Raw genomic sequence first — 27615 nt, 5'->3', positions numbered from 1 at the left:
TATCCTGTGTCACATCTTCCATATTGACTAAATCACTGTGTCCAGGGGTGTGGATATTGGGCTGGTTGTACTGGATAGTGTGGACACCCTTGCCATTGAGGGTGGAAGGCAGTCAGCCTCACTGTATTAGTCAGGGTTCTCTAGGGAAACAGAACTGGCAGGAGATACATACATATATATACAATAAGTATTATTAAATTTTTTATAGGAACTGGCTCATGCAGCTGTGGGGATGGGAAAGTCCAAACTCCACAGGGCAGTTGGCAAGCTGGGAATTCCAATGAAAGTTTTTCAATGAATGCCCCAGAAAAAGCTAGGCAGGTGAAGTAGAGATGGAAATTCTCTCTTCTTTCTGCTGAAATCATTGCTTCTCCTTTTAAGCCTTCAACTGATTGTATGGGATGTCTCTCATTGTTGAAGGCAGTCTCCTCAGTTGATTGTATATATAATCAGTCATAGATGCAATCAGCTTACTGATTATTTAAATCCACAAAATATCCTCATAGCAACAATCAGGCCAGTGCTTGTTGACCAAACAACTGGACACCATAACCTGGCCAAGTTGACACATGAACTTAACCATCACACCCACCAAATCACATGGACCAAAAGCAGGGAAGGTGATTCTCCCAGAGAAATTGGGGTGTGGGGGTGGAAGGAAAGGAAGTGAATGCTAGGCAAACAAAATAACCAATGGTCATTCTAAGAAGAGGTATTAAGTCATAGGAGAAATGATAAGAAAGTTGTCAAATGATTTCAGTCTTGTGACAAAGAAGAGAAGTGAGTCAAGAGCACTGTTCAATCATCTAGGGCAGAAAGCCCAGTTGAGATGAAACTGCACTGCTTCCTCTCTGAATTGCCTCAGATGCAAAGACCCCTTCAGTCATGGCAGAAGAATGAATATGTAGGAGACTGCCTAGGTTCCAAAAAAAGCTCCCAAACTTACTAATTCTGTGATCATGGGACAGATGCATAATATCTCTGTGCCTCTCTTTCCTCATTTATAAAGTGTTTAAAAATATTACCTCTCTCATAGGGCTTATGTGAAGATTAACTGAAAGTATAGTGCTTTGAGTGGTATATGTTTTATAGAAGGATCATACAGGTGTTTGTCTTTATTATTGTTTTAATAATGCTATTACAAAGAGAAAAAACACAGGCAAATGTGGGCATACGTAGGAGTGACACAACAAATGATATTAGAAGCTCATCTTAGAGGGATAGACGGAAGGGATTTGAATTGAATACATTTTGTGTGAGATCACAGAGGAAGAGTTACCTAGTTAGAGTATCGGTTGGTTCTTTCTCCCTGTTGTATGTTGGAGATCACATTAAAATCAATGATTTATAAATTAAATCTTCCTTGCTTGTTTCATTTGTGGGCATTACTTCTTGGAAGAATTGTGTGATGGCATCCTATAAGATGATTCCCAATGATCCCTGACTGCTGATATTCATACCCTTGTATAATTCCCTCCTGTCAAATGTGGGCTGGACTTATTGACTTTCTTCTAATGAATAGAGTACGGCAGAATTGATGGAATTTTGTCACTTCTGAGACTTGGTTATAAAAAGGCTTTGGCTTCCATCTGAGCATGGTGCTATCTCTTGGATCATGAAACATGGGGAGAGCTAGTTGCTATGTCATGCGGCATCCATATGGCCATGGGCTGAGGCCAACCAACAACCATATGCGTGAAATCAGAAGCAAAGTCCCCCACCCCCCGTTGAACCATCATATGATGCCACAAACCTGACTGCCATCTTAACTACAGCCTCACAAGAAACCTTGAGCCAGAAGCACTCAGGTAAGCCACATCCTGATTACTGAACCAAAGATACTGTGCAATAAGAAATATTTGTTGTTTTTAGCTCCCTATGTTTTTGGGTTAATTTATTACACAGTAATAGATACATAATTCTAGAGTGAAGATAGTGGATCATAATTTTTTTAGTAGTTTTCATGAGCTGTCATGAGTTACTAATAAATGTGGCAAATTTTTTACCTGAACTGCTCCCCTGGTCCTTACTACTAAAGGAGAGATGAGCCCACCCAAAGTAGGGAGAATGGAGGAGGGTGACAACTAATTTACATTAGTTTTTTTAAACAAATGCACTTTTATTCCATTCTGACCAAAAACTTTTACTAGACTGTAATATGTATGTATTATAGTGCACCACTGAGAGAAGTAGAGTGTCTGTACAAAATTATTTTGAGCATCTGATTTCTATTAGCTTAACTTGGGAATAAAAAGATTTATGTACGCAGGTAAATTAAGTTAAGCCATGGTGAAATTAAGTGCCAAAGAGTGGCAGAGTGTGACTGAATAGTCACTCCAGCTAATTTAAAAGATGAAATACTTATTTTATGTTGTTATAACTGTAATTTTTCTTTTGCATATCCCCTTTCCTGATCAGCAGGGGAAAACCATTTTTAGACCAGCCTGGTAAATTCAGTCCAAACCAACAACTTTTATTCTACCCTGGGACATAAAATATGATTCTCTCAGGAAATATTCAATTAAATTCAAGCATCATTCTCTCAATTGTTGTTCACAATTCTAAGCTTTCTTTCCGAGCTTCCTCCACTATTCTCCATGCTTGCTCTTTGTCTGAAAACAAGGAAAGTAGGGAAGAAGGGGCAGCTGCTTTTACACTCTAGGGAATGTGAAGTTGTTTGTTTCATTCATTATCATTTCTCTGTTGTTTTGGGCAGCTGATGTTTTCAGGTCACCCTGTATTGCCTCTAGTGCTGATAGCAAATAGCTGCAGGCTGTATCTTGTATAACATTTGGTAGCTCTTGGGCACTCAAGTGGCTATTCTCTGCAGTCCTCTGGCACCAGAGAGTCACATCAAAGTACCACTGCTTATTTCTACTTCTCTCTATTGAGGGTCTATTCTACAGTCACAGAATTTTCTTTTCATCCTCGATCATTTTTGAGTGAGCAGCAAGCTACTCCAAGCCCCAGCTACTGTCCATTGGCTTCTTTGAGCTCACAGGAAACCTTGGAATCAGTGCCATCCCAAGTAGGATTTCCATTTTAGTAAGAAGCTTGTAAAATGGCCTCCTATAGGGTACCCTCTGTCTCTCTCTGTTGATTTATCTGTCTCTTTTTCTCTCCCTCACTAGCGCTCTCTCTTTCTTGGGCTTCTAACTCTAAGGGAAGTCAGCTGTCATGTTGTGAGGCACTTCCATGTAGCAAGGAGCTGTAGGCCTTGAGCTGGCAGCTAGTGAGGAGCATGGAGCCTGCAGGGACTTCCCTGAGTCAACATCAGCAAGGAGCCAAATGAGATGGCTTGAAAGTGCACCAGATCCTTAGAGCCTCCAGTAGAGACCACTGCCCTACTGACAGCTTCAGTGCCACCTCATGGGAGACTCTGAGTGATGTACTTAAGTAGACCACACCTGGATACTTGACCCACAGAACCCATGATAATAAACATTTGTTTTATAAGCTGACAAATTTTGGAGTAATTTTTTCCACAGCAACAGATAACTGATACCATGCCACTCTGCCACCGTTCTGTATTACTTCTCCTAAGTCTTGGCATCATCAGGTCCCTGCAGGTCATGCATATACCAAACTCCAGATTATAAATTGGGATCATTTCCTTTGTTCACCAACAATCCCCAAACTGTAAGAAAGATTATCTTGGCATGATCTATCTTTGTAGGGTAACATATTAAGCATCCTTCTATGCTTTCACCTGCAGAAAGAGGAAATGAAACACAAATTATTGGGGTCTAAGACTCTTTAGAAGCGCTTCTCCAAATCTCTCCCATCCCTACCCCAATAACACTCATGTTCCCTCTTTCGTAACCACTGGTGGTGAAGGTTGCAAAAATACCTCTTGCTACTTGGACCTCGCTGCAGATTGGGAAAGCCCTGTACTAGGTCTAAGACTTCCTTTATAGTTAGCTGTTTAAAATGCTGTGCATTGTCCTCATATGTGAGCACTCTCTGTAATAATCCATTCACCTCCCATTCAGTTTCTGTGAGGACATAGACAGCTGGTGAACAAGGAAAGCAGGAAAACAAATCATTTGATGATAATTTATATCACTGTGTAGCAGAATTCTCAAAGGAGGAGATCAATGGAAGTTGGTCTTGTGGATGAGGTGGGATTTGTGCTGAGCCTTAAAGGACAGGAGGATTTGTTTAAACACACTGATGGTTTACGGTCATTACAGAAAGGGGGAAAAAACTTTTGCAAAGGACAACAAGATTGAAACTGCAACTTCAGGCATGGTGAGAAGAAGTACCTGGTAGGAAATAAGGTATTTATTGGGAAGTGAAAGAAGTAGATTTCTATAGCACTTAATTACTCAGAGATCTGAACATTAAATGTAGGAAAAGGGACATTTTTGAGACAATGAAATTAATGACTTTACGAACTTGATTGGTGGCAATTTATAATCAACCAGATGATATTTATTGAGGGTTCTCTATATATCAGGCCTAGCACTGAAAGTACAATGGTTATTAGAATAGACATAGTTGAGATCCTCACAGAATTTATAATCCATCATGGAAGACCATAATTATAAAAATAATAAATTACATAAATGCAGCATGTAAAATGCTAGGAACTTGAAATTCAGTGTAATGTGTGAGACCATAAGGAGAAAACCTCATGAAGTTAGGCTTTCCTAAGGAATTTTTTAATTAAACTTTTTATTATGAGGTAGTTATCTATTTACGTGCAGTTGTAAGAAATAACACAGAGAGAGCTCATGTGTGCTTTACAGTTTTCTGCAATGGCAACATTTAGGGAAACTACAGAACAATGCCACAACCATGATATTGCCATTTATACAATGAAGATGCAGAACATTTCCATCTCAAGGATCATTCATGTTGCCCATTTTAGCCACAACTATTTCCTTCTTGCCTCCACTCTCTCATTAACACCTGGTGACAACTAATTTCTTGTCCATATCTTAATGGCTTAAAATAATAATTATTTAATTGTCTCACTACTATGTGGGTTGGAAATTCAGGCTGGTCTTGGTTGGGCAGTTTTTCTCCTGGTCTGGCTGGTGTTACTCATATATCTTCAGCTAGCTGAGGTTTGCAAGGAGGCTGGTTGGTCTTAGGGACCTGCACTGGGCTGGCTTGTCTCTACTCCAACATCCTCTCGCCTTCCAGCAGAGAAGCCTGGGCCTGTAACAAGATGTTAGACATGTTTCAAGGGTTGTAAGAGGCAAGTCCCAATTTATAAGAGCCATTCAAGGCTGTGTTATTGTCATGGTTGCAAATGTCCAATTGCCAAAGTAAGTCACATGGCCAACCCAAATTCAAGGGATGGATAAATAGATTCAATAGATTCCATCTCTTTATAGCAGAATGTGCAAGTTTGAATGTATTGTGTCCCCTAAAACGCCATAATCTTTGATGTAATCTTGTGTGGGCAGATGTATCAGTGTTGATTAGATTGTAATTATTTGAGTGTTTCCATGGAGATGTGACCCACCCAACTGTGGGTGATGACTCTGGATAATTTCCATGGAGGTGTGGCTCCACCCATTCAGCATGGGCCTTGATTAGTTTACTGGAGCACTATATAAGCTCAGACAGAAGGAGCGAGCTTGCTACTGCCAAGAGGGACACTTTGAAGAACGCACAGTAGCTGAGAAAAGAACTGCAGATGAGAGTTTGAAGACAGCCATTGAAAGCAGGCTCTTGTTCCAGAGAAGCTAAGAGAGGACAAATGCCCTAAGAGCAACTGAGAGTGACATTTTGGAGAGAAGCTGAAGCCTAGAGAGGAACGTCCTGGGAAAAAGCCATTTTGAAACCAGAACTCCAGAGCAAACGCCAGCCACGTGCCTTCCCAGCTAACAGAGGTTTTCTGGACACCATTGGCCATTCTCCAGTCAAGGTACCCCATTGCTGATGTGTTACCTTGGACACTTTATGGCCTTAAGACTGTAACTTTGTAACCAAGTAAACCCCCTTTATAAAAGCTGAACCATTTCTGGTATTTTGTGAAAATGCAGCATTAGTAAACTAGAATACAGGATAATTTTACATTAGGGCTATTATGATGAGATGCACCTTTTTAAAAGATGATTTGCTACAATGAGAGGTATGAACTGTAAGAAGAGAGAGTTGAGGCTGAGCGACCAGTTTCAATAGGAGGGGAGATTTAATTGGAGTTTTAAAATACACTTAGGGGCTAACATGGACATGTGATGTGACTGATTATGCCTGAGTAGGGGAAGAAGTATGTATTACGCCATACAATTAGGTTTCTCTCTTGAGCAACATGGTGAACAGCAGTGACATTTATTGAACTGTGAAACTTGGAAGTGGAAAGATAAAGACAAGGATAATGAGATGGTTTTTGAATAAATTTTATTTGAGCCACTGAAAGGTAACCAAGTGGAAATATTGATTACAAAGTTCACTATGGGACCAGGATCTCAGAAAATATTTCTGATCTGGAGAAAATGATCTGTGAGTTATTAACTTACTGACCATAATCTTCAGCTATAGGAATGGATAAATGAAATGAGGAGATAGGGAGAAGAAGAATGACCTCTAAAATAAAGTGGAATGTCAGTCAAGCAATACCATATATTCAAAATTCAAATGAATATTAAACTAATATCCACAAAAGTTGTATGGTACTGAAAATATAAAGGATGGGAGAAACACAGAGTTCTAGAAAGTTAGAAAATCTTTAGCAGTAATCAGAAATATATTTTCATATATTTCTATTTCATTATATAGAATAAATATATATTTATCTATATAGTACCTATAAATAAATGAATATATTTTACATATCTTCAGTGCTTGTTTAAAAGATTTGCATATATCTTAAAGGACAGATAAATGAAATATCTGATCATCACCGTGACGTTAACTGTGGAGTTCTACGAGTAGAGAGAAGGTTCAGGTGGCGCAGACTTTGAAATAGGAGTCTGGGCTGTATATGACCATAGGATCTTATCCTTTGTGGCATTATGCAACCATTGACCTAGCAACCCTAAATGAAGTCTAGTTTTTCTTCTCAGGGTTGTCTACAAGAACCCACTTGGTGTCCCAGTCAAAGACAATGTTTGCTAGTAACTTTTAAGAATGATGAGAAGACAGCATTCAGAAGTACTTGGGATGATGTTTGCCTTGGTTTTAAACAGTGAGAATTGACCTGGATTTCTGCAGCTCAGAAATTGTGAATTTGGCCACGGTTTCTGGTCATATGTAACCTCTGTCAACTAAAATGATAATTTTCTTTCTTAGTGTGTATGCATTATTCAATGCTAGTGAGAGTTCTAAAAAAAAAGTAGAGAGACTTTTTTAAGATAACTAAATTAAGATATTTTTATCTTGGGATGAAATGTAGACAACTTTTCTTTGTCTATGTGGTGCTTAATAGAATTTGTCATGTTTGAATGACAGCCTTGTAAATCTAACTTAAAATGTTAAATTATTTCATTCAAAATTGTGATTTTTAAGTTAAAATCTTGCAAACTTTATGTACCATGTTGGAAAATTTATATAAGCTCAAATTGTACCTATAAGTTAACTTATTGGATTTATTAAAATCCTTAATGCTTGAGAAATCTTTTTGTCAGAAAATCAAAATGCTTAAAATGAAACTCAAATATATTTAATTTATAAATTCTCTTTAGAATGTTTGAAAAAATTTAACTAACTTTGTAAATGAGGCCAAGTAGTATGTAAATCCCTTTAAAGATGCTTTTATTTCTAGAAGTATAAACTGAACATAATTTGCCAACTGAACTTAAGTACCTAAGAAAGAACTAGGTTTTGAATTTGTAACTTCAGTAAATTAAATTTAACATGAAATAATGAAATACTGCAAAGTCTTTCTTCCATACAAAATCACCCCTAACTCAGATCAACAAGGAAAAAATTTAGCAGGTGGTTTAACGAACTGAGGAAGTAAGGCACATACAGGCAGGGGAACAGGAGAATTTTGAGGGCTAGTGCAAAGCGACCTGAAATGGGGCAAATATAAAACAGTAACCAGACTTGGGTGCTGGGAGTCCTGGGAGGGAATAAACCTTGGGCTGTGCTCTGTGTCTGTTTTTTTTTTTAATTTTTTTAATTTTTATTTTTTTTTATTAAATTTGGTTTTATTGAAATACATTCACACACCATACAATCATCCATGATATACAATCCACTGTGCACAGTATGGTAACATAGTTATACATTCATCACCACAATCTATCTCTGAACATTTTCCTTACATCAGAAAGAACCAGAACAAGAATAAAAAATAAAAGTGAAAAAAGAACACCCAAATCATCCCCCCATCCCACCCCATTTGTCCTTTAGTTTTTATCCCCATTTTTCTACTCATCCATGCACTAGATAAAGGGGGTGTGATCCACAAGGTCTTCACAATCACGCTGTCACCCCTTGTAGTCTACATTATTATATAATTGTCTTCAGGAGTCCAGACTGCTGGGTTGGAGTTTGGTAGTTTCAGGTATTTACTTCCAGCTATTCCACTACATTAAAGCCTAAGAGGTGTTATCTATATAGTGCATAAGAATGTCCACCAGAGTGACCTCTCGACTCCATTTGGAATCTCTCAGCCACTGAAACTATTTCATCTCATTTTGCATCCCCCTGTTGGTCAAGAAGATGCTCTCAGTTCCCACGATGCCGGGTCCACATTCATCCCCGGGAGTCATACTCTACATTGCCAGGGAGATTTACACCCCTGGGAGTCGGGTCCCACGTAGGGGGGAGGGCAGCGAGTTCACACGTTGAGATGGCTCAGTTAGAGAGAGAGAGGGCCACATCTGAGCAACAAAGAGGTACTCAGGGGGAGACTCCTAGGCACCATTGCATGCAACTTTAGACTCTCCTTTGTGGTAATGAGCTTCATAAGGGCAAGTCCCATGCTCGAGGGCTCAGCACATCAGACCACCAGTCCCAATGTTTGTGACAACATCAACACCAGTCCAGGTGAGGATGTCCAACACATCCGCACCTTCCCCCAGATCCTTGGGGCTAGGGAGGGGGAGGCTGTAAATATATTTTTTATATCTGCCCAAATTACTCTAGGATGTGTCACTATTTCACTCCAGCCTATACTAACCTACCATATCGCACTTCCTATTCAAAGTTCCATGCAGTTGTGGTGTTTGAACAAATCGACTGTAGAGTTGTACCGTTTAGAAAACTTAGATCCTATACCAAATAGATATCTATTCCCTTGGTTTCATATGAAAGTTGAAGTTTTAAAGCACAATCAGTTTCAACCTTTATCCTTTGGCCTGGCTTGCCCTGGTCTTAACCAGACCTGCTTCATTCATATCACTAATTGAAGTCTGGGCTCTTTTTCAGCCTTTTTTTTTTTTTTGACAGTGGTTGTATGCACTAATACTGACATTCATATCTGCCGAGCTCTAGGTCTGAGTTTCCGGTGTCTCGGAGATATGCATTGTTCCAGAGACCAGTCAGGTTATACGCTAGGGGATCAGCATCTCAAAGTTTAGAAATAGGCCTCACAATTCAGGGATAGAGTTAACTGCTGTAAGAGCTTACAATCTAGGGACCATTACAATTATTGTGTCCACGTTAGGCTATGTTCTAAGATTCAATTCTGAGTTTACACATTGTAGTTAGTCCATATTGGTGAGGCATCATCCCTCTCACCATGTTTTCTCCAACACTTTTACTCCTATATATGTATTTTCCTACAATTTTATAGAGTTATATTCACATCCAATACATTTATCCACAGTGTACAATCAGTTGTTCATGGTATCATCATAAAGTTGTACATTTATCACCACAATCAGCACTTGAACATACTGATTACTACAAGAAAAATTGTTTTTGTTTGTTTTTTTTTTTACCAATAAGAAAAAATGATAAAAAGAAAAATAACATGCCATACAATACAATATACTACTAAGGACAGCAAATAACACCACTACCAAGAATCCCATATTCCTCTCCTATATCCCCCTCTCATATACATTTAGCATTGGCATATTGCCTTTGTTACATTTAATGGAGGTATATTACAATGTTACTGTTGACCATAGACTCCAGTTTGCTTTGATTATGTTTTTTCCTGAATAACATCCCTTTTTCAAATTTCTACATGGTTGACATTCATTTGCTTTCCCACATGCAAAAACATTTTTATATTTGTATATTTAGTAACAGTCATTGGCCACTCTAGTTTTTGCCACATTATATAGTCCCAGTCTTTATCATCTATCTTTACCTCTGGTGTCATACATTCTCCTATCCCACCTCTTTCAGCTTTACTCACAGACATCTTTGTTCAGTGTACTTACAATACCGTGCTACCATCACACAGTATTATGCTATCTATTTCTGGATCTATGCAATCAATCCTAAACATTCTGCAGTCCTTCAGCATCAAATGGCTGATCTCTGCTGTCTTTCTATTTCCTGGTCGCCTGTGTTCTCAGCTTTTAACTTCCAAAGTTTGTTCATTAATGTCTGTTCATATTAGTGAGACCATACAGAATCTGTCCTTTTGTTTCTGGCTAACTTCACTCAACATAATGTCCTCAAGGTTCATCCACATTATTACATGATCCATGTCTTTGTTCTGTCTTACAGCTGCATAATATTCCATCATGTGTATATACCACAGTTTGTTTATCCACTCGTCCTTTGATGGACATTTGGGCTGTTTCCATCTCTTGGCAATTGTGAATAATGCTGCAATAAACATTGGTTTACAAATGTCTGTTTGTGTCTTAAGTTTCAGTTCCTCTGAGTATATACCCAGCAATGGAATAGCTGGGTCCTATGGCAAATCTATATTTAGCTTCCTGAGGAACCTCCACACTGTCTTCCAGAGTGGTTGCACCATTCTACATTCCCACCAACAATGAATAAGTGTGCCTCTTTCTCCACATCCTCTCCAGCACTTGTCATTTTCTGTTTTTTGGATAATGGCCATTCTGGTAGGTGTGAGATGATATCTCATTGTGGTTTTGATTTGCGTTTCCTTAATAGCCAGTGAAGTTGAGCATTTTTTCATATGCTTTTGAGCCATTTGTATTTCCTCTTCAGAAAAATGTCTGTTCATGTCTTTTGCCCATTTTTTAATTGGATTGTTTGTCTTTCTGTTATTGAGATGCAGGATTCCTTTATATATTTGGGATATTAAACCCTTATCTGATATGTGGTTTCCAAATATCATCTCCCATTGTGTAGGTTGCCTTTTTACTTTTCTGACAAAGTCCTTTGATGTACAAAAGTGTTTAATTTTGAGGAGATCCTATTTGTCTATTTGTTCTTTGGTTGCTCGTGCCTTGGGTGTGAGGTCTAAGAAACCACCTCCTTTCACAAGATCTTTAAGATATTGCCCTACATTTTCTTCTAAGAGTTTTATGGTCTTGGTGCTAATGTTTAGGTCTTTGATCCACTTTGAGTTAATTTTGGTATAAGATGTGAGATGGACATCCTCTTTCATTCTTATGGAAATGGATATCCAGTTCTCCAAACACCATTTATTGAACAGACTGCTCTTTCCCAGTTGCTTCGGCTTCACTGCCTTATCAAAGATCAGTTGTCCATCGATGTAAGGGTCTACTTCTGAACACTCAATTCGATTCCATTGATCAGTGTATCTGTCCTTTTGCCAGTACCATGCTGTTTTGAGCACTGTAGCTTTGTAATATGCTTCAAAGTCAGGTAGTGTGAGATCTCCCACTTCATTCCTCTTTCTCAAGACATTTTTGGCTATTCGGGGGAACTTACCCTTCCAAATAAATTTAGTTATTGGTTTTCTTATTTCTGTAAAGGAAGTTGTTGAGATTTGAATTGGTATTGCATTGAATCTGTAAATCAGTTTAGGTAAAATTGCCATCTTAACTATATTTAGTCTTCCAATCCATGAACATGGTATGTTCTTCCATTTTTTCAGGTCTTGTTCAATTTCTTTTAGCAGTTTCTTATAGTTTTCTATGTAAAGGTATTTTGTGTCCTCAGTTAAGTTTATTCCTAAGTACTTGATTCTTTTGGTTGCTATTGTAAATGGGATTTTTTTCTTGATTTCCTCCTCTTCTTGCACATTACTTGAGTATAGGAACACTACAGATTTTTGCATGTTGATCTTGTAGCCTGCTACTTTGCTGTATTCATTGAGTAGTTCTAGTAGCTTTGCTGTAGATTTTTCTGGATTTCCTACATATAGAATCATGTCATCTGCAAATAGTGAAAGTTTTACTTCTTCCTCTCCAATTTGGATGCCTTTTATTTCTTTTTCTTGCCTAATTGCTCTAGCTAGAACTTCCAGCACAATGTTGAATAACAATGGTGATAGTGGGCATCCCTGTCTTGTTCCTGATCTTAGAGGAAAAGCTTTCAGTCTCTCCCCATTGAGTGTGATGTTAGCTGTGGGTTTTTCATATATTGCCTTTATCATATTGAAAAAGTTCCCTTCTATTCCTATCCTTTGAAGTGTTTTCATCAGGAAAGGATGTTGAATTTTGTCAAATGCCTTTTCTGCATCAATCGAGATGATCATGTGGTTCTTCTGCTTTGATTTATTGATGTGGTGTATTACATTAATTGATTTTCTTGTGTTGAACCAGCCTTGCATACCTGGAATAAATCCCGCCTGGTCGTGGTGTATAATTCTTTTAATGTGCTGCTGGATTCGATTTGCGAGTATTTTGTTGAAGATTTTTGCGTCTATATTCATTAAAGAAATTGGTCTATAATTTTCTTTTTTTTGTAGTATCTTTGCCTGGTTTTTGTATTAGGGTGATGATGGCTTCATAGAAAGAGTTAGGTAGCTTTTCCTCTTCTTCAATTTTTTTGAAGAGATTGTGCAGGATTGGTACTAATTCATTCTTGAATGCTTGGTAGAATTCACATGTGAAACCATCTGGTCCTGGGCTTTTCCATTTTGGGAGCTTTTTGATGACTGACTCAATCTCTTTACTTGTGATTGGTTTGTTGAGGTCATCTATTTCTTCTTGAGTTAATGTTGGTTGTTTATGCTTTTCTAGGAAGTTGTCCATTTCATCTAAGTTGTTTAGTTTATTAGCATATAGTTGTTCATAGTATCTTCTCATTATCTTCTTAATTTCTGCAGGGTCGGTAGTTATATTTCCTTTCCCATTTCTGATTGCATTTATTTGCATCTGCTCTCTCTTTTTTTTTGTTAGCCTAGCCAGTGGTCCATCGATTTTATTGATTTTCTCAAAGAACCAACTTCTGGTTTTGTTGATTCTTTCTATTGTTTTCCTGTTCTCAATTGCATTTATTTCTGCTCTAATCTTTGTTATTTCTTCCCTTCTGCTTGCCTTGGGGTTAGTTTGCTGTTCGTTCTCTAATTCCTCCAGGTGAGCAGTTAACTCTTCAATTTTTGCCCTCTCTTCTCTTTTAATATAGGCATTTAGGGCAATAAATTTCCCTCTCAGTACCGCCTTTGCTGCATCCCATAAGTTTTGATAAGTTGTGTTTCCATTGCCATTTGCCTCGAGGTATTTACTAATTTCTCTTGTAATTTCTTCCTTTACCCACTGGTTTTCTAAGAGGGTGTTGTTTAGCCTCCATATGTTTGTGAATTTTATGACCTTCTGCCGTTTATTTATTTCCAACTTCATTCCATTGTGGTCTGAGAAAGTGTTTTGTATAATATCAATATTTTTAAATTTGTTGAGACTTGCTTTGTGACCCAACATGTGGTCTATCCTAGAGAATGTTCCATAAGCACTTGAGAAAAAAGTGTATCCTGCTGTTCTTGGATGTAGTGTTCTATAAATGTCTGTCAAGTCTAGTTCATTTATCATACAATTCAACGTCTCTGTTTCTTTAGTGATCCTCTGTCTAGATGTCCTATCCATTGATGAGAGTGGTGTATTGAAGTCTCCAACTATTATTATAGAGGTATCTATTTCTCCTTTCAGTGATCTCAGTGTTTGCCTCATGAATTTTGGGGCATTCTGGTTTGGTGCATAAATATTTATGACTGTTATGTTTTCTTCATGAATTAACCCTTTCATTAATATATAGTGGCCTTCTTTGTCTCTTTTAATTGTTTCGCTTTTGAAGTCTAACTTGTCTGATATTAATATAGCTACTCCCACTTTTTTCTGGTTGTTTTTTGCATGAAATATCTTTTTCCAACCTTTCACTTTCAGTCTATGTTTGTCCTTGTGTCTAAAGTGAGTTTCTTGTAGACAGCATATAGATGGGTCCTGTTTTTTAATCCATTCTGCCAGTCTGTGTCTTTTTATTGGGGAGTTTAATCCATTTACATTTAGTGTTATTAATGTAAGGGCAGTACTTTCTACTACCATTTTGTTTTTTGGAATTTATATGTCATATCGTTTCCTCTCCTTTTACCTTTCCTTATAATAATCTTCATTTCTGCACTCTTCTCCAACTCTCTCTCTCCTGTCTTTTCCTATCAGCCTGTAGCACTCCCTTTAGTATTTCTTATAGTGCTGGTCTCTTATTCACAAACTCTCTCAGTGTCTGTTTGTCTGAAAATGTTTTAATCTCTCCCTCATTTTTGAAGGAATGTTTTGCTGGATATAGAATTCTTGGTTGACAGTTTTTCTCTTTCAGTATCTTAAATATATCATGCCACTGTCTTCTTGCCTCCATGGTTTCTGCAGAGAAATCTGTACATAGTCTTATTGACCTTTCCTTGTATGTGATGGATCACTTTTCTCTTGCTGCTTTCAGAATCCTCTCTTTGTCTTTGACATTGGACAACCTGACCAGTAAGTGTCTTGGAGTAGGTCTATTGGGATCTATTCTATTTGGGGTACGTTGTACTTCTTGAATCTCTAATTTTGTGTCTTTTATAAGAGTTGGGAAATTTTCAGTGAATATGTCTTCTATTACTCTTTCTGCCCCTTTTCCCCTCTCTTCTCCTTCTGGGATACCCATAACACGTATTTTTGTGCGTTTCATGTTGTCACTCAGCTCCCTAAGACCCGGCTCATATTTTTCCATTTTTTTCACCATCTGTTCTTTTGTGTGTATGAATTCGAATGACCTGTCTTCTAGTTCACTGATCCTTTCTTCTGCCTGTTCAAATCTACTGTTGTGTCCCTTATTTTCCTCTTCTCACTAGGACTTCCTTCTATCCTGGGTGACTTCAGTGTCACCAATATCCTGCTCCTCAATCCCCTGATATTCTAATCTAAAATGATTATTTTTCCCATTCCAATCCAGCCATTCATTCTTATGGCCCATCCTGAGTCTTGTTACCTGGAACTTCTTTATTTCTGATGTGATATAGGCAGGGTCGCAAAGATTACCACAACCTCTCAGTTTTACATCCTTCCAAATATTTATCAAATCTATTTCTCTCCATCTTTGCTATCTATTCAGTACTCATGCATCCCACCATCATCTCCTGTTTGGATTATCACTTCCATCTCTTATCTGATTTCATTGACTCATTTTATAGCTCATTCCTATCTATTTTCTTATGGGCCGTGTTCCTTCCCTATAAAATGCAAATTGGATCATAGCCCCAAGGATAATGTCCAAACTCTTGAACATTATGTGCTTTGTTTAAGCCCATTTCCTTTTTCCAGCTTTAACTTTCATACTGCTCCACATCCATCTCTCCATTCCCACAAGAATCAAATTCATTGAGTGCTACAAGTATTACATACACTCTTTTTTTTAATTTTGAAATAAATTCAAAGTTACATGAATAGTTGCAAAAACAATACTAGCCCCATACACAGAATTCCATCATACCCTGACCCCCCTCCCCCGATAGCTCAATCCACCAACTTTAACATGCTGTCACATTGCTCTCTTTCCCTCCCTCCCTCCCTCCCTCCCTATCTATCATCCATCATCTATTGCTCTGTCTTCTGAACATATGAGAGTTAGCTGCACACATCCTTGAACATACACTATAATTCACATATGTACTTCCCTTGAACAAGAACATTCTTTTATGTAATTCCATTAAGCGCAGCTAAGAAGTCTAAGAGATTCAAAAATGATACAATGCTTACATTCTATATTTCCTTTTCCTTATGTCTCAACTGTGTCCCTTCGAGCCACCTGTCCTCACCCTCAATCCCATCCAAGTTCATCCTTAGCATTCAATTGTCATCTAGTTAGATTGTCTTTTTTTTTCAATTGTGGAAACATATATGCAGCCTAAATCTTCCCATTCCACCCCCTCCCTAGCCTTCCATTAGTGGGATTAATCACATTTAGAATGATGTATGCTCTTTCCCATCATCCATTACTAGAAATTTCCCTTCACCTCAAACAGCAACCCTACACTTCTTTCTTAACTCCCCATTGCCTCTTCCCCCATTTCTCTTAACCCAAACTCTAATTTTCATCTCTGTGGTTGTATTCTCTGATAATTTCTTTGTGTTTACTGTGGGGCTTAAAATTAACCTCTTAAATCCCTATCAGTCTTGTTTTTCTTTGATACCACCTTCACTTCAGTAGGGCACATTAACTATGTTCCTATACTCCTTCATTCCCCCAGCTTTATATAGTTGTCTAAAGCTACATGTTTTACATTGAGTTCAAAACCACTGATTTGTCCTTAGAGTTTGTGTATTTTTTATCAGGTAGGAAGTAAATAGTGGAGTTATAGATCAAAAATTATTGACTTCTATTTGTATTCCATTGTGTTTGGAGAATGTTCGAGTATATTCAATTTTTTTTTTTTTTTTTTTTTTAATATCTTGAGGCTTGTTTTATGTCCCAGCTTATGGTCCCTTCTGGAGAAAGTTCTGTGATCACTAGAGAAAAATGAGTGTCCTGCTGATTTGGGATGTAATGTACTATATATGTCTGTTAAAATTCTCTGTATCTCTTTCTCCTTTCTTTGTCTCTCTGTTGGTAGGGCTTCCTTTATAATCTGAAGTAGGGCAGATTTTTTATTGGCAAAGTCTCTGAGCATTTGTTTGTCTGTGAAAAATTTAAGCTCTCCCTCAAATTTGAAGGAGAGTTTTGCTGGTTAAAGTATTCTTGGCTGGAAATTTTTCTCTCTCAGAATTTTAAATATGTCATGCCACTGCCTTCTCACCTCCATAGTGGCCACTGAGTAGTCACTACTTAGTCTTATATTGTTTCCTTTGTATATGATGAATTGCTTTTCTCTTGCTGCTTTCAGAACTTGCTCCTTCTCTTCAGTATTTGACAGTCTGATCAGAATATGTCTTGGGGTGGGTTTATTTGGATTTATTCTGTTTGGAGTTTGCTGGGCATTTATGCTTTGTGTGTTTATATTGTGTAGAAGGTTTGGAAAGTTTTCCCCAACAATTTCTTTGACTACTCTTTCTAGACCTTTACCCTTCTCTTCCCCTTCTGGGACACCAATGAGTCTTAAGTTTGGACGTTTTATTTTATCTATCGTATCCCTGAGATCCATTTCGATTTTTTTGATTTTTTTCTTCATTCTTTCTTTTGTTCTTTCATTTTCTGTTCTGTGGATTTCTAGGATACTGAGATGTTGTTCAGCTTCCTCTAGTCTTGTATTGTGAATATCCAGAGTCTTTTTAATTTGGCCAACAGTTTCTTTTATTTCCATAAGATCTTCTGTTTTTTATTTACTCTCGCAATGTCTTCTTTATGCTCTTCTAGGGTCTTCTTTATCGCACTTATATCCTGGGCCATGGTCCTCTTGATGTCCTTTAAATCCTTTGCCATGTTTCATTCTTTGATTGTAGTTCTTTGATTAATTGTGCGAGGTACAATGTTTCTTCCAAAATCTTGATTTGTGTGTTTGGAGCTGGATTCTCCATATCATCTGGTTTTATCATATGCATTAAGATTTTCTGTTGTTTTTGGCCTCTTGGCATTTGTTTTGCTTGATAGGGTTCTTTCAAGTTGTAATAAAAAAAAGGATATCGATCTAATTTTTCAGAGACACAGTTTGGTGATGTACTCTTTCTCTAACTAACCAGCAAATGGCGTCTGTGAGTCACCTATATCCCTCAAGTCAGTTCTCAACCTTTTTTTCCACTGTGTGTGGGGAAATGATTCTTGTGGGTTTAGTTGGAGAACTCAGTTTGGGTGTGTTGCTGGAGCCGTCCGCTCTGAATGTGGGGCATGTGTACAGGTGGCCAGGCAGGAATGGCGGTTCTACTGTTCAAATCTCCCAGGTTCCAGGAGATTCAAGGCTGCCGCAAGAGTCTAAGCCTTCATTTCAATTCAGCCCCAGACGCTCTCTCTCTCTCTCTCTCTGTCCCACAAACCACCGGACTTGGCGTAGCCCCCCTGGGTTCTCCAAGCAGGTCCACCGTCCCAGCTGCGATCGTCCCTCAGCCGACGGAATGCTGTGCTACATCATCAGTGTGCACCATCCCTCAAGGGAAGCCTTGGGCCACTGGGCTGTGCCCAGGGCTCTCAGCTCATTTCAGAATGCCGAATGTCTGAGGCTATCTTTACTGCAACGCCTTGTGGGCTGAGAACAGCTGAGGTTTTCTCCACAGAGAGAGAGCGAGGGACAGAAAAACTCCCAGGTTCACCTGTCAGCCAGAGTAGCACCCGATTCTCTGGGCTCCCTATCCTGAGACAGATATGTCACCCGACTCTCCCAAGGTCAGTTGTCACCAAATCCTCTGTCTGCTTATTGAGGATTCGCTGTCTGTATTGAGCAGTTAATATTAAAATTTCACTTGGAGCTGGGCTGAGAGAGTGCACGGCGCGGCTTCCATGAGGGAGGGTCTCTCAGCTCTAGGTTCTCGGCTCTCAGCGTGGGTCTGCAGTTTTACTTACAAGTTTTATGCTGTGATCTCGGGCATTCCTCCCAATTCACGTCGGTGGATGTTGAGTGTACTGTCACGTTTGTCTCCCTGCTGTTATTCCAGGTTATTTACTGGTTTTTTGTTCATTTATGAATTGTTCTGGGGGAGACTAAGTCTTCCACTTCTTTCTATGCTGCCATCTTCCCAGAATCACACTCTTACCCCAAAGTCTTACCATATGCATTATTCTATCTGAACTATCAACCTCACTCCTACTCATCAGCTCTATCCCAACAATACCCTGCTTATTTAGATATTTTTCCCTACACATTCTGTAGCTTCCAACCTAAATTTTATTTTCTTTATAAAACATTCCCTAAAATTCCTCTGGCCCAATCATCCCACACTGAATGTATTGTCCCTATTTTTATGCACCTAAAGCTTTCTCTACTTCCCAATCAAATGACAAATTGTACTTTATTATAAATGTTTTATTCTCTACAGATTCCCTGATCCAATATATATTTGGAGTTGTTAAGAAGAATTAGATTTTCCTAAATATCTTTTCTCTTTATGGACTATGTTGTGGTGCAAGGAAAAAGGCAGTATTATATTTTAGAACTATTTCCCTAATTTAGGCTTACATTGTATTTTTGTGTGTGTGTGAAAAATATTTATACCATAAGAAGGTGTATTTGAAGGAAATAGGGAATAAGATTTGCTGATAATTATCTGATTTTTAATATTTATTGTTTCATAACTCTGCCTTTTTATTATTTATATTAGTATATTGAATTTAGCTGAATATATGTTAATAAAATTAATTAATTAATAAAACTAACATTTATTAATTATTCTGTGCCAGTGATCATAGCACTTGATGTGCATTTGCTCATTTGCCTGTTCACATGTTATTAAAGAGTAGGCTTATTCCTATTATTACATTTAAGAGACTAGAAAACTAAGACTAATAAAGCTTTGATAACTTTCTAAGGGCTTATGTCTTTCACAAGTAGTGAAGCCAAGAGGCACACTCTGATAGTTAGGTTCAGCAAAAGACTAACCTCAGTAAAAGGAGAAAAGGGTGGCATTTTACATGTAAAACAGTGGAAACAAGATCCCTTTTTACTAGTTCTCAGGATAGTTTTCACTTGGGGTTCCATTTATTTATTAACAACATGCTAGCTTATACGACTTGTATGACTAGCTCATACATACGTCATTAGATGTTTTTATTTTGATTAACATTCATCATAAAGAATATTCCCCTTCATTGATCTAAGAGATAAAAGTCAAGAACACTGAAAACCTTCTCTTTATCTCATAAAAAGTAACTGACTATCTCATTTAAAATACATTTACTTGATGAGGAAATATCATATGGTTTACCATGGTTACAAAACGAAGCATCTGGCCAAGAGTTTGTTCAAGAACTAGATTGGATAGCTCAAAATTCTTAATTAAGTCACTTTTCCAGTAAATTCTCTGAAGTATAGTCTATTTTACTAATAGCTACAGATATCCCTATCACAGAAATGACTTGTTTTACACCAAAACAACTCTAAGGGAATGAATGCAAAAATAACCTAGTGATACCTATTCTCTAAACTCTGGGTTATCAAGCTAAGCTCACATAGCTAGGAACAAAACTCCTGTGAGGAAGGCTTATCTAGTGTGTTTTGGGGGGTATGGAGTGGGGCTGGAGGACTGAAGGAAGAGGTAAGAAAGGGGAGAGGGATAATGCTTTTCCCATTTTAGGATAAGGATCAGTCTCTGCATTTCTATACCTTTTGTTCATTCATTCATGTATTCACCTGTGCTTTATATTTTTAGAATTCAGATCCATGGATCTAAGGGAGAAACTGTTATTTTTACTGAAAGGGCATACAGCCTTTTCGAGTGTTGGGACCCACTGCTCAATTTAGGCACAAACTCAGAAATTGCTCACCCCAAATCTGTTTATTTAAAAACAGACAAGCAAAAAAGAGATTTTTTTATCCATTATTGTGTTAATACTTTTTGTATCATTTCTATATTTTAAAATATCCCTGTCTTGACATGATAAGGATATTATCCTAATGTACAATTCAATTTTTGACAAGTCATGGAACAACATTAAGTTTAGGAGAAGATAAAAAACAAATCCTATTTTATTAACTTCTATTTGTATGACTAGGTAATATATATATAATTTCTTGAGCTTAAATTTCTTCATCTACAAAGCAATAACATTGATACCTCTCATTTCACAAAGACTGAGTATCAAATTTGAGAAGGCAATTTGTAAACTCTGAAGGATAATGAACATATTTATAATTATAATGATGTGTTGTTTTTGTCTTGCCAGTTAAGTCTTAGTAGCACTTGCAATTACTAAATCAGTATTCATGTAGATTCTATCATTCAGAGGCCCCAGAGATCTCTTAATGAGATTATATAAAAGCAAATATTTTATCCAGTACTGAAATGCTTCAACTTTGAAAGTTAATGGATCAGTTGCCTAATAAGAACAATAACTATAATGGTTTACAACAGAAAGTGGAAACATTTCTAACGGGAGTTAGGTAGGAGGGAAACAATTATTCAGAGTGGATAGCAGTGCTCAAAACTGCACAAAGTGCTCTGGAATCTTAAATAAGTTCAGTGGACAGATGTTTAAAATTGCATTCATCAAGACTAAGAGAAGTAATTTTCCTATTGGTATTTTAAACCTTTAAAAAAAATCTCAGGTCTTCATCTTAAAACTTTTTATGTCTCTCATTGTAATTTTCCTAGAACTAGCACTTAGCACCTTTGAATTTATGTCATTTATAGTTATTTTCTTTTTCACTCTGTTGATGTAGCCAAGGCTATATGACTTAAGATTCAGTTATCGCTTTTTCCTTTCCCCAGGGACTTTTCCAAGGACCACAATGCATATAAGATGATTCTTGAAAAAAAATTTTTTTCAGTTAATCACAGTCTCTGGGAAACCCTGAACCCCATACCCATTTGTTGAAGACTCACCAATGCACATGAGTATATTAAAAGAATTGCATCTTCTTGTTTTAGTGAAAATTGTTTAACTATACCAGTGTTTCTTAAAACTTCTTTGGCTCTGGAGAGACAACAGGTCCTACTGATTGGATCAACAGATTCTGGAATCAGACTACCTAGGTTTGAAGCAGATTCTGTCATTGACCTATCGGTGCCCAAGTTTCTGCCCTGCAAAATGTGGATTGTAATAGTCCATAGGGCAATTTGTTTTCCTAAGGATTATATAAGATGACATTTGTAAAGAGCTTTGAACATTGCCTGACATATAATTATATAGGTTTGTAAAAATAAAGTAACCACCTTAAGTGCTGTTATCAAGTTCAAGAAATTTAACATTGATTTAAAGTTTACAGTCCATATTCCAATTTTTTCCTATGTCCAACAAGGTCGCTTTGAGTCTTTCTCCTACCTTGTTAGAGCCCATCCAGAAACACGTACTGCCTTTAATTGTCATTGTCTCTTTAGTTACTTTTTCTTTCTTTTTTTTATTTTTTAATTGTGGGAACAGAAAAACAACATAAACTTCCCAATCTCAACAACTCCCAAGCATACCATTCAGTGGCATTAATCACATTCATAATATTTTGGTACCCTCACCACCTTCCATCACTAAATCTTTCTGGTCTCCCCACACAGAAATCCTATACTCATTTATGCATTAACACCCCATTCTCCCTGGCGCTCTGTATTCCAATTTCTGACTCTGTGAGCTTGCATAGTCTCCTGTATTTTCTTTATAGTTACCATGGGGCTTGTTAAATTTGGAAAATCTGTAACAATCTCATTTGCTTTGATACCAATTTAACTTCAAAAGTATGCACAAACTATGTTCTTATAACCCTCTGTCACCCATCTTTATGTATTTCTTGTCACAAATTACATGTTTATACATTGTGAGTCCAAAACAAATGATTTCTCATTGCATTTTTATGCATTTGCATTTTACATCCTATAGGAAAGAAAACGTGTATTTACAGACCAAAAATATAGTAGCATTGGTGTTTCTATTTACACTTGTTTATTACCCTCACCAAAGATCTTTATTTCTTCATTAAGCTTTGATCTATTGTCTAGTGTCCCTTCCTTTCAACCTGTAGACTCTCTTTATCATCTCTTGTTTTGAAAGACAGCTTGCTGGATATAGAATTCCTTGTTGGCAGGTTTTTTTAAATGCATTTTTTATTGTGAACTTTAACATATATACATAATAGTGATAACTTTCAAAATATGATTTAACAAGTAGTTAGAAAGCAAATTTCAAAGAATGTCATGGGTTACAGTGCCACAACTTAAGCTATTTCCATTATTGTAAAATATAACATACAATACAGAAAGGTGTTAACTTTTGATGTATAGCTCAACAAGCAGTTATATAGGTAATTTCAAAAACTGTTATGGGTTACAGTTCCACAGTTTCCTTTCTTTCCTTATTATGCAATATAGGATATATATAGAAAGCTACTCATTGACTTTCAAAGCACAAGTCAATGAGTAGCTATAGAACAAATTTCAAAGGATGTTATAGGTTACAGTGTTGGCAGTTTTTTTTTTTTTAGTTTCAGCACTTTAGATGTCATACCAAGGACTCCATGGTTTCCGATAAGAAATCAGCATTTAAACTTATTGAGATTCCCTTGTGCGTGACATTGTGTTTCTTTTTTGGCTTTCAGAATTCTCTGTCTTTGGCATTGAAGAGTTTGTTGAGTGTTTTCAATGTATATATTCATGTGTTTCATTAAATTTAGGAAGTTTTCGGCCATTATTTCTTTGAATATTTTTTCTGCCCCTTTCTCTCTTCTCTTTTTAGGCATATGTTGGTACATCTTCATGACCTTGGATTTGGCAAAAGATTATTAGATATGAGGCCAAAACATGAACCACAAAAATAAAAATAGGTAAGTTGGACTTGGTTAAAATAAAGTTTTATAAAAACTTGCTTGAAGGGACACCATCAAGAAAGTGCAAAGACAATCCACAGAATGGGAGAAAATATTTGCAAATAATATATATGATAAAGGACTTCTATCTAGAATATACAGAAAGAACTCTAACAACTCAATAATAAAAGGACAGATAACCTAATTAAAAATTGGCAAAGTGTCTGAATATACATTTCTCCAAGAAAGATATACAAATGGTCAATAAGCACATGAAAAGATGTTTGACATTTTCAGTCATTAGGGAAATGTAAATGAAAACCACAATGAGATGCCACTTCAACCCACTAGGATGACTAGAATAAAAAAGTTAGCTTGTAAGTATTGGTGAGGATGTAAAGAAATTGAAATCCAAGTACACACTGCTGATGTGAACATAAAATGATGCAGCCACTTTAAAAGTAGTCCGGCATTTCCTCAAATGAGTAAACTAAACATAGGTGTACCATATGACCCAGGACTTCTCCTCCTGGATATATAGTAAAGAGAAATTAAAAAAAAAAAAAAGTCCCCACTAAACATCAATGTTGATTTCAGTATTATTCATAATAGCCAAAAGGTGGAAAGAAGTCAAATATCCATAAATGGAAGAATGGATAAACAAAATGTGATATATCTATGCCATAAAATATTATTCAGCAATAAAAAGAAATGAAGTAATGATACATGTCACAACTCGGATGAAGCTTGAAAAACATTATGCTAAGTGAAAGAAGTCCAAAAGTTTATATATTATATGACTACATACATACGAAAGCTCGGAAAAGGGAAATCTACATTGACAGGAAGTATATAAGTGTTGCATGGGGCTGGGGTGGGACACGGGAAAGATAAGGGAAGAGGAGGGGGTGACAGATAAAGGATATTGGGTTTCATCTGAGGTGATTCTTTTTGAAATGTTCTAAAATTGCCTGTAGTGATGGTTGCACATACCTGTGAATTTACTATAAACCATTGAATTGTACTCTTTAAATGGGCGAATTGTGTGATATTTGAATTACATCTCAAAAAGTTTGTTTAGAAAATAAAAGAAAAAATAAGAAATGCCTAACAAATGAATTCTAAGGGATCTACCAATAGTAAATTTTTACAAATCAAAGAGTTTTTGAATTTTAATATTCAATATGATACAAATAAAATATTTTCAGTCAGTTCCCTGAATGTATTTTCTACAAGACACTGACTGAACTATCTGACATTTGGAAAGGATGTCTGTATTTTTAAATTTTATTCTATAAATTTGACACTTTAGATACACATTTGTCTCCTTGAACTTTATATGTACCAAATAAATAATGCTTAAGATACAGGACAGAAAAAAATTAGAATATGATTGTTTAACTAACTTAATGCATAACAATATTGAGAACCATTGGGCTAAATGTATATAGTTCAGTGGGTTATTTCAAGCTGGAGTAGGGATGATTTTGCCCTTCAAGGGACACCTGGAAATGTCTCAAGAGGTTTTTGATTGTTACAATTGGGTGGGGGAAGTGCTACTAGCATCTGCTGGGTAGAGGCCAGGGTTGCTGCTTAAAAGGCACAGCCCAACCCCTGTCTACAAGGATTTATATGGCCCAAAATGTCACTACTACAGAGCTTGAGAGCCTCACAATAGCCTAACTGTGGTAACTATGGTAACTGGAGAAATCTCTTGCACATTCTTTTGTGTCCTTCTTCATATCATCAAGATTTCAATGTTTTTTTCCCCCAATTATCGTGAAACATTGGTGAGTTGTGTTTTTTTTAATCAATCTTGAAGTTGTAATGAAGCTTTTTCTTGGCAGCAGATGGTAAATTTCTTTTTATATATTATAGTCTTGAATCCCTGAAGAAAAAATGCTAACATTCTGTAAGAAATGAGGGCTGAATGATTTTTTCTTTTACTACCACTATAATATATGAGTAAATAAGTTCAATTTTGGTATATAACATAGAAAGAGGAAACGAAAGGAGAACACTTAGAGACTGTGAGAAGGTCACTATTTCCTTGTTAGTAATAAAATAAAAGATAAGATGATTTCTTTTTGATACCAAAAGGACTAGATATGATCTTTTTCTTGAGATCTCAAGCATCCGCTTTCCCCTGAGCACTGGGAGTGGAAACATCCATCACTTGAGGCCGGCAGACCTCGGAAATGGGCGTTCTCAGTTTAGACAAGAAAAAAGGAGGGAGAGCACACACATCTAGTTTGAGAAGAGGCGAGAGGTCAATATATTTTGTTGACCCTTTCAGTGAGTTCTTAGGCCTGTGTCAAGTAATCACAAAACACTTTTAGTTTAACCTTTGGTCTCTCAAACTGAGAACAAAACACAGTTATGATCATAAAGCCTTTGCTACTGGAAATAAGAAAAATAGGTAAGGGTTATTATTATAAAGCAAAAACATGCTGCTTCATTTTCTTTAAAACAGGATGGGAGGAAAAGTAGGTCTATGACATACATGGGAATTCTATGAAGAAAGGATAACTTCCAGTTTATAAGAATCTATCAGGATGTTTTTAATTTCCAGTTGCAGAAAAATCTAATGCAGAATCCAAAGAGATAGCTATGTACTAGATAGAAAACAGGACTGTAAATAGTATGCTTAAAGGAGAGAAATCATACATCTCAAATAAAATTGTGCACTTACACACACAGCACACACACGTACACACACAGGCACAAACCCCAATCAGGTAAGTAAGAGGTTGTTACTTGCTGGCAGGGGCTGCCAATGTGCATCATTTTGAATCACGTTCATTGCTCCCATTCAAGTCACTATCTATAATTCAGGCTTATTCAAAAACACTCCACTTTGTCAGTTTTCAGCATGCTATTTTTAGTGATAAAGAGTTGCCATTAGGGAGAAAGAAATGCGGTTCTCCCCTTTTGTTAAAAGATATCTATTCTGCAGCAGAAATTCTTACGTACTTTTCACTTATTCTCCAGCATTTGCTTACACTTTGACATGGAAAGCTTGAGGTCTTTAATGGCAAATTATTCTAATCTTATCTTTTGTTGTTGTTGTTGATTGGTACTGTTATGTTATCTTTATTTTAAAGAAAGAATATCTTAAAATTCCTAGCTATTTTAGGCAGATCATTCAAATCTTTTGAAAGACACTAACATACCATTTCCAGGGAAGCTAAGTTTATTGAATCTTTCAGATAGTCTCTGCTTAGCTTGGCTGTCATCACACCATCAGTTGTGAGATATATAAATAACCTCACTTTAACGTCAGAAATAATATAAAAGACTCCTTCTGGATGTTAAGATGTGAAATTAAACTCCAGGTGCTATTCGGAGTTATTTGGGACATTTTCCAGTTGTCAATATGGAAATCCTGTCACTCAGGGCAGGGATCTGTTGCCATGGGGAAGCAAAAGCTGCATCTTTCGATAAGTTGGCAGTTGTTACAGTTGGTAGAAAAAGAAAAAAAAAAAAAGAAACAGAGACAGGTACTGGAAGATGACTGTTCACAAGGGATTGGTGAGCTGTCTTTGAATTAAAACACTCTTCTTTTCCTTTCACAGACATTTGTATATGCATAAAGATTATGTTTTTTAGGCAATTCTAATCTGAAATTTAGGCATAACCATGTCTTTTAACCATATACATTTATGTTCATCAAGTATTTAATGGGCTCATTATTCTCCTGGAATATATATTAGGCAGAACATGTAATATTAACTTTTATGAACTGTGGCTTCCAAGACAGTCAAACACTGAATTGTTAGGTAACGAAGTTAAAGGCTACCATTGTTCTCTTGCTAACATCCACACTAAAGATCCTGCTTTCCATTCCATTCCCCCAGTACCCTCAAAGAGGTTGACAACTTGGCAAAAGTTCAGAGAAGAGCAAGGAAGCTTAAGTAGATTGAGGAATTGATTTGTTAAAAAAAAAAAAAAATCCTCATACTACATTTGGGGCAGTGTGCCAATTATTAATTTTCCTTTATATTCAGGAAGGCTCCCTTTAT

Source organism: Choloepus didactylus, chromosome 16 (genome assembly GCF_015220235.1).
Source record: "Choloepus didactylus isolate mChoDid1 chromosome 16, mChoDid1.pri, whole genome shotgun sequence".
Taxonomy (NCBI): domain Eukaryota; kingdom Metazoa; phylum Chordata; class Mammalia; order Pilosa; family Megalonychidae; genus Choloepus; species Choloepus didactylus.
The sequence above is the reverse complement of the archived record's forward strand: the minus strand, read 5'-3'. Positions refer to the sequence as shown.